At 40.2% G+C, this 17,281-nt stretch overlaps 1 protein-coding gene across 2 annotated transcripts in view; it reads left to right on the forward strand.

The window, feature by feature from the left end:
• The first annotated feature begins 2,238 nt into the window (after positions 1 to 2,238).
• Positions 2,239 to 17,281, forward strand: part of Sorbs2 (sorbin and SH3 domain containing 2) — a 320,119-nt gene continuing 305,076 nt past the window's right edge. For both annotated transcript variants that reach the window (NM_001205219.1, NM_172752.4), the window contains exon 1: positions 2,239 to 2,408. The gene's annotated coding sequence lies outside the window, so the exon portion shown is untranslated. The remainder of the gene's footprint in view (positions 2,409 to 17,281) is intronic.

Consider the following 17,281-nt stretch of genomic DNA (forward strand, 5'->3'; position numbering starts at 1 on the left):
AATAGAGATCAGACTAAGACACACGAGAACTACCAATACATGTAGTTTCTCAAAGGGCATCAAGGATGGTATTTGAACTGTTCTTTTGATGGTATTGAACTGAAATATATATATATATATATTATATATATATATATATATATATATAATATGTATACATATATAACATCTGCATATATATTGTTATTTAAGTGTTTACTTGTGATTTGTTCCTTTCTCTACTTCTATATTAGATATTTGATCTCCTTGTATATACGAGTGGAACACTGAAAATTCATGTGCAGCACTTACTAAGATGGGATTCAGTAGTAGATGTTCTGGACATAAAGTCTGAAAGTCTTATCTTTGGGAGACAGACTAGTGTAACATGCCTGTAATCCCAGCTACTCTGGAGGCTGAGAATGGAAGCTAAGTTCAAGGCTAGCCTGTGGAATATATCATATGTTTCAGGCTCAACCACCCTAGAATCAGCCTCCTGATCTTTAAAAGTAAAAAATAAATCATTTGAAGCAGTCATGTTTTACAGAGAATATTCTTCACACCTTGCTACCTGTCTCTTTGGTGCTAGGTGAAAAAGAAAACCCTAGAAGCTGTATGCACATCCTCTGTTCCCCATTCCATACAATGTTATTCAGTTAGCTACCTTCATTCATTCTCACCCAGTATATGTCCAGAGACCTTCTGTTTCAATCTCTGCAGAGAATAAGGCGTTGGTGTTCTCATTTATGGAGTAGACAGTCAAACCACCAGCTGTTCTTAGGGTGTGTGTGTGTGTGTGTGTGTGTGTGTGTGTGTGTGTGTGTGTGTGTGTCTGTGTGTGTGTCTGTGTCTGTGTCTGTGCCTTTGGTTTTTTGTTTGGGGAGACAAGCTCTCATTATGTAGCCCAAGCTAACCTGGAACCTTCTATTGCAGCCAATGCTGGCCCCAAATGTGGACCTTCAGCCGCCTGCCTCTTGGAGGCTGGTATAACAGGGCTCTGCTGCCACACCTGAGCTTCATTTACTGTAATGTGGCCCCACCTTCGTCCCTCTGTCCACAGCTCAAATGTGCCTTGAGTCAAGGCTTACGGGGAGGAGGAGCACTGGTAGCTGTAAATGTGTAAATATCATTGCTTCTTGATTGCCCTTTGCTGGTTGAAGATGGAGTGTAATCTTAATCTTCTAACCACCTGACTATCTGCTTCCTGCTTTTCTAAATGTGGTTACTATTTTTCTCGTGATTTTTGACCTTGTAAATAAAGGTTTTCAAAGTCAAAACTTTGTGATCAGTTTGGTGATGTTTTGAAAGAGAAAATTTTAAATGTGTGTGGCCAATTCACTATCTTCATTCTAAAGCCTTTTATGTGATGTGTGTGTTCATTTATATATATATATGCATGTTTATGTAACACACATATATAACATAGGTATATCATATATACACATATGTGTATCTATATATAATATATAGTATAAATATGTAATATATATAAATTTACATATAGATTATTATGTTTAAATACCTGAAGCTCTTGACCAATTCATACCCAGTATATGTAAGGCTGTCAAAGGTATACTTTTTGGTTCTTTTCTTGGGTTTAGTAGTTTCAGAAAGTAAAGTTGGTTTTTTGGTTACATTTTTTTCTAGATACCTTGATAAAGGCTTAAGTTCTTTTATCGTAGATTTTTATGTTTTTTTATATCAGTACTTTGTAAAATAAATGATATTGTAAAGACCTTTCATGTAAGCGATTCATAACACATTCTTGAGATGACTTCTGTGCGGTTATCCAACTGCATCTCCTGGCATTTTTAATAACCTTCTTAATATTTCCTGTCATCCCCATCTGTTCGGATTTAAGGTTGATTATCCAGACAAGCTGTGCTACTAAGAGCCACCTGATCACTTCAGTGCATGCCATGCAGGTGTTAGCCTCGTGACGTTTTCAGGGAGGAAACATAAAACCGCCCCTGCTACATTATACTCACATCTCCCAGGTAGGTAGATTACCCAGAACACTGGGAAATTAAGCGTAGACACAATTATAGAGAATCACATCACTGGTCCTTTAAACTCGCTCAACTTAACCTGGCACAGATTCCCTAATGGGCAATTCTCTGACTGTATCCCTAGGGGAAATATTGAGCGTAGGCAAAGGTTAAGGCAGAGGAGTGCGCTGAGACGAAGAGGCAGCCAATCAGATGAAGAGGGTCTAAAGATCCAACGCCTGCAGGCGAGCAGCACCAAACCCAGCTGCTTAGCCTCCTTCAGTTGCGGATGAACAACGCATAGACGTTTGTTGCAAAGGCTTCTTAGCCAGCGAGCAGCACCCCCGTATCTAAGAAGAGAGGGATAGATGCCCAAGCAACTCATTCTGCATAGCAGCTGCCACGACAACCCTCCTTGTGCTGGAATGTGCTCACTTGAAGGTACTGGTTCTTTTACATTAAGCCCCTATGATTTTAAAGAAAGAAGCAGAGAAGGCTGGTGCTGGGGAGACTTTCTGCTTTCTAGTAATGCTTTGTTCCTTCCTTCTCTGGCTAATCCCTGCTTTAAAATGCTTAACCTCTGGCTGAGGCTATGCTAGGCACGATAAAAGGGACACTTTCCATTGCCTAAGCGGACTGCACAGCCCCTTTATTAGGACAGCCTCTTTGTTAATGTTGCTATTGTTCTCAAGGTAAGCTGGTTAATAACGCTGCCTTCAACCCTCGCATCCTGCTACATTCATAACTAAGAATACAGGACAGGAAGGATGAGACTCCGTGTCTTCAAGGTTGTTGCAATTTCTCTAATTATCTACCAGTCTGAGAGACAAAAAGCTCCAAACAACAGCTGATCAAACGTAGAGAAAGAATTTGGCTCATAATTGGATTCCTCTGTGCTTAGGATGCAATGCGAGGTTTATTTAAAAAAAAAAAAAGGCATACACACATACACACACACACCCCACCACCACCACCACTAGCAACAACAATAACAACAAAACACTTTTCAATCCCGCTTAATAATTAAGATGCCTTAATTATCATCTATTACTGAGAGTTAGTGCAACCATTTAAAAGTCAGCAGCATGTGAGGGGGCCCTTGTTTTAGTTGCCAAGGTAATTGGAAGGATAATTCAATATGCTCCAGAGTAACAAAAGACCCCTGAGAAACATGCATTAGATGAGGCACGGAGTTGCTTCATGGGGTGTTTATTTCTCTGAGTGTGTCCTCTTTTTTTTGTCTCTTGTCCCATCAGTATGTTAGCAGAAATAGGTAACACGGGGACTTGCAGGGTGTCTCCTGTACTTACACGTGCATGGCTATTTATCTTATATGTTACATAGGACATAATGGATGCCTAGGATGTGAAATTGTGGATTGAATGGAAGCTCTCACTGGTTAAGCTCTGTGATAGCCTCTGTGGGACATCTGAAGTCATGTATCAGCCGGTTGTGAATGGTGGCCCGAGAGAGAATAGGATCTGTGTTTGCAGAGAATGGGCACAGATGCCTGGCATGCTATGCTGCTTTTGGAGTTGTCTCTAAAAGAGCATGGCACACGGAAAATGTAGTCTTCATAGCAAATGGACAGGGCTGACCTTTTTTGGAGAAGCGATAACATCTTTGTAGAGTTAATTTTTAAAGGTCTTTTCTTTTTTTAGATGTTAAAGCATTGGTAGAGTTTCTGAATTTCCAAACCCAGTGGTATTTTATTACTTTTTATTCCTTTTTCACATGTATTCGCTTTATACGTTTTATTCATTCAGTTATTCACTACTGTCTGTGGAACTAAGTATACTTAACTGTGTAAAGTTATCAGTTGCATTACTATGACAGTCTTTGGCATTTTGGGTTACCCTATTCAAATGTGAATGATTCTACTTACCAAGTGTGACAATCAAGTCAAGCTAGTATTTAGCGCTAACATTCTTCTTATAAAAATCATTGCTTAATAATCAATAGTCATATGACTAGTGATAGAACTGTACAGATTTAAACTCTTAATTTGTAATATTAAAAATAAGCTGTAAAGTAAAATAAGATTATTTTTCCTATGTGGGAAAATATTATTTCTTACTACCTTTAAAGGGCATTGCTTTTGAGAAGGCAAAGTAAAGAATTAACTGGCTGCCCACAAGGAGTCCACTAACAACTTTGATGAATGGCAAGGGGACCTGGCATCTGGTAGCACATGGGATCCCAGGAGGTCAGCATCCCGAACTTGGCTCTGAGTAATGCTGTACGTGGGATGATGGCATAAGTCTGTTTTTGCTAATGGAAAAGAAAAGCAGGAAGTGATCCTAGAGAGATAAAGGAACAAGGCATCCTAAGAGGCATTCAAAGAGAAAAAACTTGAGGTATAGCCTTGACAACCGAAAGTCCCACTTCCTGGTTAACCTGGGGGAGAGGAGGGGGGAGCAGACTGACTTTATGGCTTATGAGAATTATAAAAAGCCCATATAAGAATACATAGTTCTTGTAAATAAAATGAGGGCATTGTTATGAGGACATTGGAGCAGGTTGACATTCATTCATTGGCACTGAAACAGATCCTTCCTTGGAGGACCCTTGTACTTCCCCTTCTGTGTTAGAGTGGGAGAGGTGGTCTTCTCCAGGAAGAGTCCCCTAATTGCTCATGCAATGCTAAGCAGTCAGCTATGAGACCATGTAGATACATATGGGAAACAGTGTACAGAGTGAGTAGGTTACATTTATATATTTAGGAGTCTGTGCATCTGTCTATATGTATAAAAAAAAGAGGTTATGAGTTTGAGAGAGATGGGGCTGGGTGCATGGGAGGGGACTGAGGGAGGGAAGAGTGTGAAAGGAGGAAATGGTCTAATTATATTACAATTTCAAAAAAAATGGCTATAGAAATTTCTCCTTTAGAAGAGGAACTCAGTCCAGTGGAGACTTTAGAGAGGTCTGTAGTGTCTCTTTACCTGTCCTCACTGCTCTGCCCCGCCCCCAAATTCTCTTACACCTCTCATTTAACATCAGACTTCTACCTGCAGAGAGCATTACTTTCAGCATGGTGCTCTTGAATCCTATTTAAATGCAAATTGCCTCAGAAAGAAGGCAATAAGCTGTTATTACCTGGCTGTGTTTTGTAAGGACCTGAGAGAGGTCCCCTACTAGACATTGCTGAGTAGATGACAGAGTTCTAAGAAGAAACAATGAGAATACCAGGGAGAAAGAATACAAAAGAGAAAAGCTACCCAAAGGACAGGGTGTGGAAAACATATCCTATGATGCCCAGACAACAATCCATAACTACAAAGGAAGTTGGGTTGCAGGTCCAAAATAACATCAACCCCCCAGGTAGGTAGCAATGTCAGAGAGAAGCATGAGATACATGGTTTTTGGTTTGGTTTGTTCTTCCTCTTGGTCACCTGTAAGGATACCGCCTTAAGCAGTCACTTTTATGACATTTGTAGCAGGAACTGATTACAGGCCCAAGGGAAGTGAACCTCAGTTTAAGAGACAAAGTAAAAGTTTCCTTTTGTTCTTATACTAACTTTTGTCAAAGGGCATGCAAGGGGACACCATTAAGAATGATGTCTGTGCAAATTAGCTTTGGTCCTGTGTAAGCCAGACTCCAAGTACAACAGAGAGCAATATGGCCCCACAGCAAGAGTGACCTTCCATCTCGGGTATCTCACCATTGCTCCATTTTCAAGGTTACTCTTGTATATCTCTTTGATCATGTCCAACTTCATGATAATTCTGCTTAGTCCGGCATCTCTGAGAGTGATCTGATTTAGAGAAGTCCCTATTAGAATTGACATGTGAAATCTCTAATCTCACTGCAATGCAAAGGACTCTATACAGGAACACCACAAAAAGCTATGTAAGCTTTTTCTCGTCTAGTATTTATGACAGTATGCTGACTTAGTTTTGTAAACTTTATTTCCTTACCATATTGGAGTTCTTCCGAGGAAGAACTTTCAAATCTACCACTGTGACTTAGGACATACTCCATTTTATTGAAGGCATTAATACCATTCCTTTCTCGAGATGTGCATTGCTGTATTAACACTGAATTACCACTTAGCAAAGTTACATGAAAGATAAAGTGACCCCACAATAAAATATGGAGCCAGATATAATGGTGTATCTCCATTATCCCAGTGCTCAGAGAGTGGAGGATCACTCACACAAGGCCAGCTTGGATAACATATAGAAACTCAGAAAGAAAATTTAAATCTGTAAGTCAAAAAAAGTTATTTTGCTTCAATAGCACTTACCCACCCTAGGTCACTATGCCCTGGCATCCTCATGGTCTCACAAGTGCCAGAGAATTGAGCTGACCCCTAAACATTTCTGATAAATGAATGCACAGTGATCTAGTTAAGTACTAGGTCAATCTCATCTGTGTAAAGGTTAAATCCAGAATGTGCATTGGTGGAAAGGATCTCTAAGACCAGGTCAAAGGGATACCAGAAATGTCTTCCACCTCCTGGAAGGTGGAAATTAGCTTTTAACACTAGTGGAGAGAACAGACTGCGGCATTAGCTGAGCAATAGGTTGGATCTCTAGAGTCAGATGAAGGGCTTCCACCATGAACCATGGTGATCAACTCTATTCAATACCAGAGAACATATAAAGGTATGTCCAAGCTTTCAATGAGCAGTCCCTTTCCAGTCTCTTACAACTTGAACTCTCTACTTGTGTCTCCTCCTGGCATCTTTGTATGGACTGTGGACCAAACCAAATGCATGTTCACTGTAATATGTCCAAAGGGAACGTGATGCACATACCTGTTGACAACCAGCCAGTTATAAAATCCCTTTCGGGCAGGTAATGGAAAACAACGAGGCTCTTTTCTTGGACTGCTACCAAAGTTTGCCTTGTTTTGTTTAGGATGATGTCAGTGTGGATCATTTGAAGATAAAATCTAGGTTTATGACCCAGGAGTCTAAGATTCCTCCCTTCTCTCCCAGATTTAAATGCTTTCAATGCTTTTCTTCCCAGCAGACACAAAGGAAACCTCTCAGTGCATTCATTTGGTGAATGTTCAGCTTCTTTGTAGACCATCTGGGACTGTGTTCCATTTGTATTTAGTTCAGAGACACCCACATTCCCCTTTTACTCAGCACCATAGAACAGAGATAGTCACTTGCTGTTGACACAAGTCATAGTACAGGATCTCAAGTGTCCCTCAAAAGCCTATTTGATCTAGTCCTAGAGGAAACAATTAGATTATGTTGGGAAAGAAGACCCTCAATGAGTATATATATATATATATATATGTTCTCTTGCAGACTTGGGAAGCAGTCTTGGCTCTGATGAATGAAATGAAGTTAGGTTGAGAGTATGTTATGGTTTTGTCAAAGGAGGTAGAAGGAGAGGCAAGAGTGATTGACTGAAGTCTATTTCAGTACAGGATGAAGACACAAGGCAACATTTTTATAAGTTACTTTGAAGAGACTACTGAGTCCATTCAAATATTTACCTAGTGCTTGAATGAGCTCAACAGTGTAGCAAAAAATTGTTAAAAGGCCCTCAGGGAGAGAGGCCAATAATGATTTTTGAAAATGTTTTCCAGGAGGTGGAAGACATTTTTGGTATCCCTTTGACCTGGTCTTAGCAATCCTTTCCACCAATGAATATTCTGGATTTGGCCTTTACACAGATGAGATTGATGTAGTTATATATATATAGAAAGTATTGGGACTAGGGGATTGGCCCGTTTATAAACACAGGTATGAACACCTGATTTCCACCAACACACACACACACACACACACACACACACACACACACACACACACGTGCACAGCTTGTTAGGAAGGGAAATGCTTGTTGTAAACCTAACACTGAGAAGTGGAAACAGGAGGATTCTTGGATCTCACTGGCTAGTTGAATTTGAAACCCCAGGCCAATGACAGACATTGTCTCAGAAAACAAGATGGTCATCTCTGAAAGCATGACACCTAAGGATGGTCTCTAACCTCTGTGCATACACAGAAAGACATACACAAAGACACATCACATCACACATACACACACAAACTTACATACATATACACACAACGCCCAATAGAGATTTCTATTTAACCTGGCTCCTTTTTCAAAAATCGTTACTGCCTCTCCCCCTGAGGGCCTTTTAACAATTTTTTGCTACACTGTTGAGCTCATTCAAGCACTAGGTAAATATTTGAATGAACTCAGTAGTCTCTTCAAAGTAACTTATAAAAATGTTGCCTTGTGATCTTCATCCTGTACTGAAATAGACTTCAGTCAATCACTCTTGCCTCTCCTTCTACCTCCTTTGACAAAACTGTAACATGCCCTCAACCTATTTAATTTCATTCATCGGAGCCAAGACTGCTTCCCAAGTCTGCATCAAAATAGACCCTACAAACCTTATTCTTAAAGTATTCTTAACAGAACCGATTGCACTTTGTAGGACAATGTCTTCATCCTTCCTTCCCCTCTCCAGTCATCACAGGGCACGTCGGACCATGGTTTCACGAGAAGAAAATGTCATTGAGCATTTTGATAATGTTGACTTCATCAGTTAAATTCCCAAAGTTGTCTCAAATCCAGGGTTTTCTTTGAAGTTCCTATTGTCTTTGTTTAGACCTCACACTCTTCTGATGACTACTGTTTTTATTACTTTTTAAAAATGGTTTTAGAGCTTTATTGTAGAGAGGCAGGGCGAAAGGAGAGAAGGTGGAAGGAGAGAGAGAGAGGGAGAGAGAGAGAGAGAGAGAGAGAGAGAGAGAGAGAGAGAGAGAGAGAGAGAGAGAGAGAGAGACCGGCTGTGGCCAAAGGAAACAAAGGGGAAAGCTTTTTTTATCACTTTTCAAACATGGAATTTTTGTATAGCCTAGATAGCCTTGAATTTACTATGTATTCCAGGCTGGCCATGAACTCAAAGCAGTCTGTTGAGTGTAGCTTTTGCTACCCTGTCCAAGCTCCTGGAACAAACCATGCTACCAAACCCTGCTCATAGAATATTGGATCTGCAGGTGGAAATGCAGACATGCACAGATGTTCAACTTCAACTTGCCTTTTTGGCACAATTGTTGGACGCTACTTCTCTTCTGCCTGGAGAAGCATGCCCTTATCAATATTCTTATCTCTGCACCTGTCCACCTGCCAACTTTAGTTGCTCAGTTACATCTAGTCCCAGTTAAACTTCCCCAACTGCCCACCTGTAGGAACCCTCTGGGATCACTCTGTCCAATATCTCACATGGATGGTCATCTTTTCTCCCCCAGAAGCACCATGAACTCTCCTCCTTGTGTCTGGGGACCCAGAAGGCACACCTATTCCTTCCACCCAGCAATTGGCCTACAGTTTCTTTACTGATAGATCAAGAGCCAATCAGGGAACAGGACCTTAGCATCTGAACTATCCCTACAGCAGACTTCATTCCTATGCATTAGGACTACAGATATATACCTAGCAGTGGTATTCTTTATAACTGAAGAGAACCCGTCTCACCTATGGCAATACCATGTATCAGATAAAGAAGTTCCATGTTACCTAATTAAATATTGGAAATTATTATGTATTGCCCTAGGGTTTTATTAAAATGAAAGACATCATGACTATGGCAAATCTTATGAAGGACAACATTTAATTCCATCTGGCTTATAGTTTCTGACTTTTAGTCCATTATCATCATGGTGGGAAACATGGTAGCATGCAGGCAAACATGATACCAGAGATGGAGTAAAGAGTTCTACATTTTGATCCACAGGCAGCAAGGAGAGAGAGTGTGCCACACTGAGCATATCTTGAGCATAAGAGACTTCAAAGCCCACCCCCACAGTGACACACCTCCCCTAACAAGGCCACACCTCCCTTAACAAGGCCACACCTTCTAATAGTGCCCCTGTCTATGGGCCAAGCGTTCAACACATGAGTCTATTGGGGGCAAAAGTATTCAAATCACCACATGTATGTACCACAGTGTACTACCCATCTTCTCTACTATATCTGGAACTATTAGAGAGTAGAGAAGCATAGTAGTCATAAATGGAATAACAGATGAAGAACAAGTAAGCTAATTAATGACAAAGACAGAGGGGTCTGACTAATGCATATTAACCACATGACACTGTTTCTCAGTATTGAAAATAATTTAAGGAGAGAATAAGGCCCATGAACTGTAAAAAAGAATGTCTTGTAAGCAAAGCAAAACAGAGGTGTTGGGAGAAGACCTTAAAAACTATAAGCTCTAATGGAAACTGAACAAATTCAGATAAATATTGATAGTCTGATGAGAGACATAGTATAACAGAGAAGCCACATTTGAGAATTCATGTAGGAAGAGTATTGAAGGTGTCAAGCAGAGGTTTTATTTCGCCAAGAATCATCTTAGGCAACTTAGATAGAAATGAACCAGTTACAAAGTCGACGTGCATGGGGCCTGGGCAAGTCTGCCTCAGATCCTCTGGGTATATAGTATGGCTTCCAGTTTACTGTTTTATGGGTTCCCTGAGTGTGCAAACAGTGACTCTCTGATTCTTGTGTCTTCTCTTGGGCTCTTTTTCTTCTGTTGGTTTTTCTTAATGGTTCCTAATTTGACATGACAGTTTTGTTTTAACTTGCTACATTTTATTTTGTTGTAGTTTTGAATGAATGAATGAACGAATGAATGAATGCTTAGCCACTGGGTAAAGGTTAACAAATGAACCACCACTCATGCCTGCTGGGAGAGGAAAAAAAAATCAGTTTTCTTCAATAGGTAGGTGCTAGTTATATCAACCACACCAGAGCAGGCCTCATATTCAATATTATTTAAACAACATATAATTGGACTCCACATGTTTTGTTTGGTTTTGATTGTGTGTGTGTGTGTGTGTGTGTGTGTGTGTGTGCTTTATTTGGTTACAGTTTGGTGATTTTTTTTTCTCTTTGTTTTAAAGAATTGGTTTTATTTAGTTTTTATGGTCTTGTAGGTTGTGCTGTTGTTTTGGACTTTTAAAATTTGGGTGGGTAAGTAGGGGAAGAGGATCTGAAGGACTTGGGGGAGGAGAAGAATATAATCAAAATATATTTGTGTTTTAAAATGTTTTTATTTATTTGTTTAATGTATATGAGTACACTGTAACTGTCTTCAGACATACCAGTACAGGGCATCAGATAATATTACAGATGGTTGTGAGCCACCATCTGGTTGCTGGGAATTGGACTCAGAACCTCTGGAATTGTAGTCAGTGCTCCTAACCATTGATCCATCTCTCCAGCCCTTAAAATTGGTTTTAATAGTGAAAACTATATTGATGATGATGGTGGTGGTGATGATGATGACATAAGAGGAAGAGAAAGGAACCATTCACATTTAAATTAACAATTTTGTCTTTACCTAAAACTTGATCTGTGTTGGGCCATGTTCTAAGCATATCACATAAGTGGGCTTAATTAAACTTTTAAAAACTCAAAATATTGGGAGAGGGGTTGTAAATCCCATTTTGTAGATGAGTCAGCAGAAATGCTTGGGCTTCTTTCAGACCATGTAATTGGAACCTAGAAGACATGGTGAATATTGTTTATATCTTTCACCACTCTGTTGAGGTTTGCCTGTCTAGCCTGGGCTACCGTTTACAGTTGAATGTGTTACTTTGGTAGAGGAAGCCTGATGTCATCCCCAGAGTTTGACACTAGAGGTAAATTAAGAAATTAAAAAGTAAAGAAAATTAAGAAAGTAGAATAAAGAACTAAGTGAATTAAGAACTGTGAGGTTTCCTTACCTGCGGCCAGGATTCCAGTGTGTCCCATTACTACAGCAGGGGAGTCTCTGAGCTTATTGACATCTAACTATGTGCTTAGGCTGCATTTTTCAGGAGAGGGGAAAAGACAGAAGAATTCAAAAAAGTTGCAAAAGAAAAAGCTATAAACACTAAGGCTGTGACCCTTACCCTTTGTCCAGATACTTACCCTGACTCTATGGCATTTAAATGTTGGGATGCCACGTTATAAGCTATCAGTCTGCTCAACGTCCAGGGAGAAGCTTCTGAAGATGTTTTTTTTTTTAATTCAAAACTAGTTATTTTTAAAAAATGCTTTTATTTGAAATAGAATTATATCACTTCTGCCCTTCCTTTCTTCCCCCAACCCCTCCCAGTTAACTTCCTCAAGCCCCTCCCATTTCCCCCAGCCTCAAGTTGAGAATCCCCTTTCCTTTAACTATATGAATTACATACATACACACACATGCACACTCATACATGCATCTACACACACATACACACACACACATACACATAAAACCTGCTGAGTCTGATTTTGAGTCTGATTTTTTGTTTGTGCGTATATGGTTTCAAAGTTGACTACTCTGCATTGGACAAACATGCAGTTATTGATAAAAGATTTTTTTTTTGTACTTTGCACAATCCAGCAGGCTATACTTTTGTATTTTATATAATTAGAGTAAATGTTTCATCCATTTCATGAGGTAGAATGCTAACTGAAACTTTTCTTGGTATTCTGCATTTAAAAAGCCTGTGCTATAATCCATGTCCATATGATAAAATTGTGTTAACATGTACCCAGTGAATTTAAATCATTGACACTTTTTGAAAGAATGAGTGTATCATTTAATAAAACATCTAGTGGGAAGAGAGATGCAAGATTCATCTATCTCTTTCTTTGTTTTTATTTATATTATAGTCCCTTTGCTGACATTTTGATCAGAAAGCCATCTACCAAATTGAAATGTGTTGGAAGATAACTGTCCCAGCAATACCATATATTGATTCTTCTGTACTTCATATCCATATCTCACTAGGTTTTCAAATTGTATACCTTGCATATTTTCAGATTCTTTCAGACAACAACATTTAGAAAAATAATATGTGTGGGCATATTGTTGTTCTCAGCCCATTTTCCCCTCTGTATCGATTCACAGATTCGATGCCTGTTTTTGATTGGAGACTAGACACAATCTAGTTGAGGAATTGCCCCCATCATTGTACCCTTGTTCTATGTTCCACACATTTTGAACTACTTGAGCTGTCAAACATTTCCTATGCCAAGTTCTTCTAAAGGGTGTTGCTTCATGGTGAAACATAACCTTCTCTATCCCTCCATCAGGCCCTTCACTTTGGTCTCTAACACTTCCTGCAATCAGGATTTACACAGTTGTTTCATCGCCACGATTCATTTACAACATTATTTATCCATTCCCCTTTTAACCTACTAAACAGATGTTATTTCTTGTAGCTTGAACAGACACTGTTTGCATATTTAGAAGAATGACTCCTACGTGGGGAAGCTTGCGGCCTCACTCCTGAAGGTCCCTTTCCATAATGGCAGACTTCACTGGTACCACGTATAGCTTTTGCTGGGGAGGGTTTTAACTATGAGGCTTGTCTACATTGAATGCTGGAAGAATCCGAAGAGCATCTCTGGATACACCTGCTCTGGGTGTGTTGAAGTGGTGGTCTGTGAGTGAAGTCATTCTCCTAGAAACACCACAAAAACCACTCTGGGCTTGAGAGGCAAGGAGAGTGAGAGAGGAAACACTGAGGCCTGAGAGGCATCTGGTGCCTGCCATACACTGTCAGCTTCTCTCTGGGACCTCTGAGTGGATAGTCGGGATCTAAACAACTGTTGGAAAGCAAGGGAAGATTGTTTTGATAAAAGCAGCGAAAAGTAGCATCTAGGCTCCAAGCTGTAGAGGACACAAACTAGAAACTCAGTGCACAGTGCAGGGGATGCAGAAGGAAGTCTTCTGACAAGGACCAGGCCCAGAGGAACCAAGTTACCTAGAGGCAGGAGAGACCCAAGCTACCTAAGTCGGTTCCACGAATTTGAACATCGTGGTAATCACTCTCACCAAGTGTTAAATTCAAACATTTACTTTAGAGAAAGTACAAATGCAAATTAACTGCTCACTGATCTGTCTCTTGTCCTGATTATTAAATATAAATATTTCTGTTCATCATTTGGGGAGTCTGACACCTGTTTTAGTCACTATTGTATCACTGTGACCAAAATACTTAGATTGAACAATATGGGGAGAGGGAACTTTATTTTGACTCAAACTTACAGAGGTTTGGAGGCCATCAGGGTGGTAGCATCATGGTGTCAGAGGCATGTAGCAGATGCTATTGACATAGAGACAGACGGGAAGCAGACAGCACGGCTAGAACTGGGGTCTAAATTAAAACCTTCAAGCTCCCACCCAAACAGCTCACAAGTTCTAAGAGTTTCAGAGGTTCCCAACACAGCTACCTACCAAGGGAACATGTATTCAAAACAGGATCCTGGGAGAGACTCTTCGTATTAAAACCAGACAGTTCCTCCTATTGTTTTTCATTGCATACCCAGAAACACACTGAGCAGTGCAAAGAGCTGTGACCTTCCCCAGTAAGTCTCTCTGACAACATGAACCAGTTTGCATCACAATGGAAGACCTCCGATGAAAACAAACATTATCTTCTCTCCTGTCTATATTACCAATACACTAAGGGCGAGAACCACAGGTGCAATGGTTCTGAACACAGGAAGGGCTGGGAGTGGTGGCTAAGGCCTGCCATCCTAGCATTCTGAACACACAGGTTAAGAAGAGTGCCCCAAAATAAAGGCAAGCCTGTAATACAGAATAAGACCCCAACTCAAAAACAACACAACAAACCAGTCATCAAGCAGTCCCAACTTGCCAAACAACAAACCAACAAACAATAAGAAAGATAGAAATTGTTGTATTTAAGAGATACAGGCATCAGAATAGAACAATCCACATAGGTTCATATAGATATGTTAGATGTGGCCTTGTTGAAGGAAGTGTGTCACTTGGGAGTGGGCTTTGAAGTTTCAAAAAAGTCTATGTCAGGCCCATTCTCTCTCTCTCTCTCTCTCTCTCTCTCTCTCTCTCTCTCTCTCTCTCTCTTTGTGGATCAAGATGGAGCTTTCAGCCACTTCTCCAGCATCATAACGACATTCCACCATGCTCTCTGTCATGATGATAATAGCTTCAGCAAGCCCCCAGCTGAATGCTTCCTATTACGTAAGTTGACTTGGCCATGCTGTCTATTCACAGCAGTAGAACAGTGGCTAAGACATGGCCCTTTCCAGGGTATCAAGAGTTGGATCTCCAGCACACACATGGCAGCTTACAACTCTCTGTAACTCCAGTTCCAGGGGACTTGACACCCTTTATGTGTACCACATGCACAAACTGCACATGCATACATGCAATCAAGACACCCATTTAATCCACATAAAGCAAAATTTTAAAAAATAAAATATGAAATGGAGGGATGATGTAAGGGGAAATTCCACACTATTTAAAGAAGAGATTAAAAAAAAAAAACTTGCTTGAGTAGGTATAGAGTTCTTTCTTTCCAAAGATTTTCCACAAATTCTCTTTTCCTGTTAGCATCGCAATTAATGTCATATGAAAATTCTGGAGATAAAACTTGAATTTTTGCATTGGTTAGTTTATCTGAGTCTTATTTTTATTTTCTGTGTAAATATATAACTAGAAAATTCTAACTTCCTAAAAGTTGTTTCTTCTAGAACTTCTCTGTGGCTCTATAGACCTAAAATATATTATGTAGAATTTGAGGCATAGGTAGAAACATGGTATTATTGTTCAAGTATCGATGGAAGCATTAGGAGGGGAAGCCAGACCTGAGAAAGAGTGTGGGCTAAATTAGAGACAGAGAACAGAGTGTCTCAGAGTCATGAAATGAGAAGTGGGCTCTCTTTAAAAAACAAGAATCCTGAGACATGGGGCTGGGAAGGCATTCAGAATTGTTCATTATTTGAGGGTTTTTTGGTTTTTTATATATATATACCTAACATGTCTAGACATAGAGGTTAGAAGAGGGATAAACAAGAGCAACACATGCACTCTCCTCATAGAGATTATATAGTAGAGGGAAAAGACAAATAACATATAGGAAAAATATAATTTCATGGCCCTATAATAGAAGGGTGAAAGGAGCCAGACAGTCTGGATTCAAATCACAGCCCTCCATCCTGACCCAGAAAAAGACTTCACCTTCTTATGCCCCGGCATATCTGTGTAACACAGAAAATAGGACCTCCCTCTTACGGTTGTTGATGTGTGAAGATTGATGAGAATAGCCCCTGTAAAAACTTTAAACAGTGTGTGATGCATTTAAGTCTGAAATAAATGTTAGCCTTTGCCATGCTGATCGGTGAAGGGTGATAATAAAGCATCCACGCACGGCTTCCTGCTCCGGTCCAATTAACATCTGTGGTGTCCAGATAAATCTTCCCCATAAAAGAGATGCTCTGTGCATCATAAAGTATTTAGCAGTGCCTTTGGCCTCCACTCACTAGTGCTAGACACACTTCCTGGTAATGATAACCCTACATGACTCTAACCTTGTGTAAAGATCCCTGGGAGGCAAAAATCTCTCCTGGCTGAAAACCGCTGAGTTAGACAGTAAACAGCTGCAGCGCCTTAGAGTTCTGAAAAAAATAAAAAAATAAAAAAACCTTTGAAGAGACACAGGGAGGGAACCTTGGGTGGTGAACAGGAAGGAAGCATTCACGTACAGCCATGGGCGATTCAGCAGAGAGAACAGCAAGGATAAAGACCAGAGCAGGAACAGATTTGTGCCCCAGCTTGAACTAGAGTGAAGACAATGGTGAAGAAGTACCCAGAGATCAGAGTAGAAAAATCAGAAATGTAAGGGGTGGGGGAGAGGGAGGCAGGGGCAGCTCATTTGCCTAGCATCCATGAAGCACAATTCTACACACTGCAAATTGGGTGTGGTTGTGTATGACTGTAATCTCCATCTGCACTCAGATGGTAGACACAAGAGGATCTAAAGTTAAAGGGATAGTCTTGGTTACATTGCTTGAGGCTAGCCTGGGTTCCATGAGATCTTGTCCAAAACAAACACACAACACGGTAATAAATTTGCATTTTATTGGTTCTGTACTGAAAAGCTATTACGAGGTTTTAAGCGGGAGAGTGATACATTTGCTTTTGGGGTTAGTTATTTGATTATAAAACATGGAAGTGTAAAAAAATATGCAATCAAAGAGGCCATGGAGAATGCAAAGGCCCAGCCCAGTGAAGGATGATTGGGCTTGGGTAGAGCTCAAAAGGTCATGGCTGTGAATGTGGAGAGATGGAATGGAATTCTAATGTACTGTGGTAGAAGAAGCTGTAGACGAGAGGAAGCCCAACATGCTAATGGTATAAAAGCATGACTTTCAAGGTTAATAATTCTGTAGAGGCAAACATCAGTATTTCTGTTTAGGTGCTGGCTCACTTGAGTCTCTTCTAGTTATGCAAGAGGTAAGGTAGCCATTGATTGTACCTTCTGAAGATGAACTGAGAAGTTGGGACTAGAGATGTGCATTTGGAA

Source organism: Mus musculus, chromosome 8 (genome assembly GCF_000001635.26).
Source record: "Mus musculus strain C57BL/6J chromosome 8, GRCm38.p6 C57BL/6J".
NCBI classification, from domain to species: domain Eukaryota; kingdom Metazoa; phylum Chordata; class Mammalia; order Rodentia; family Muridae; genus Mus; species Mus musculus.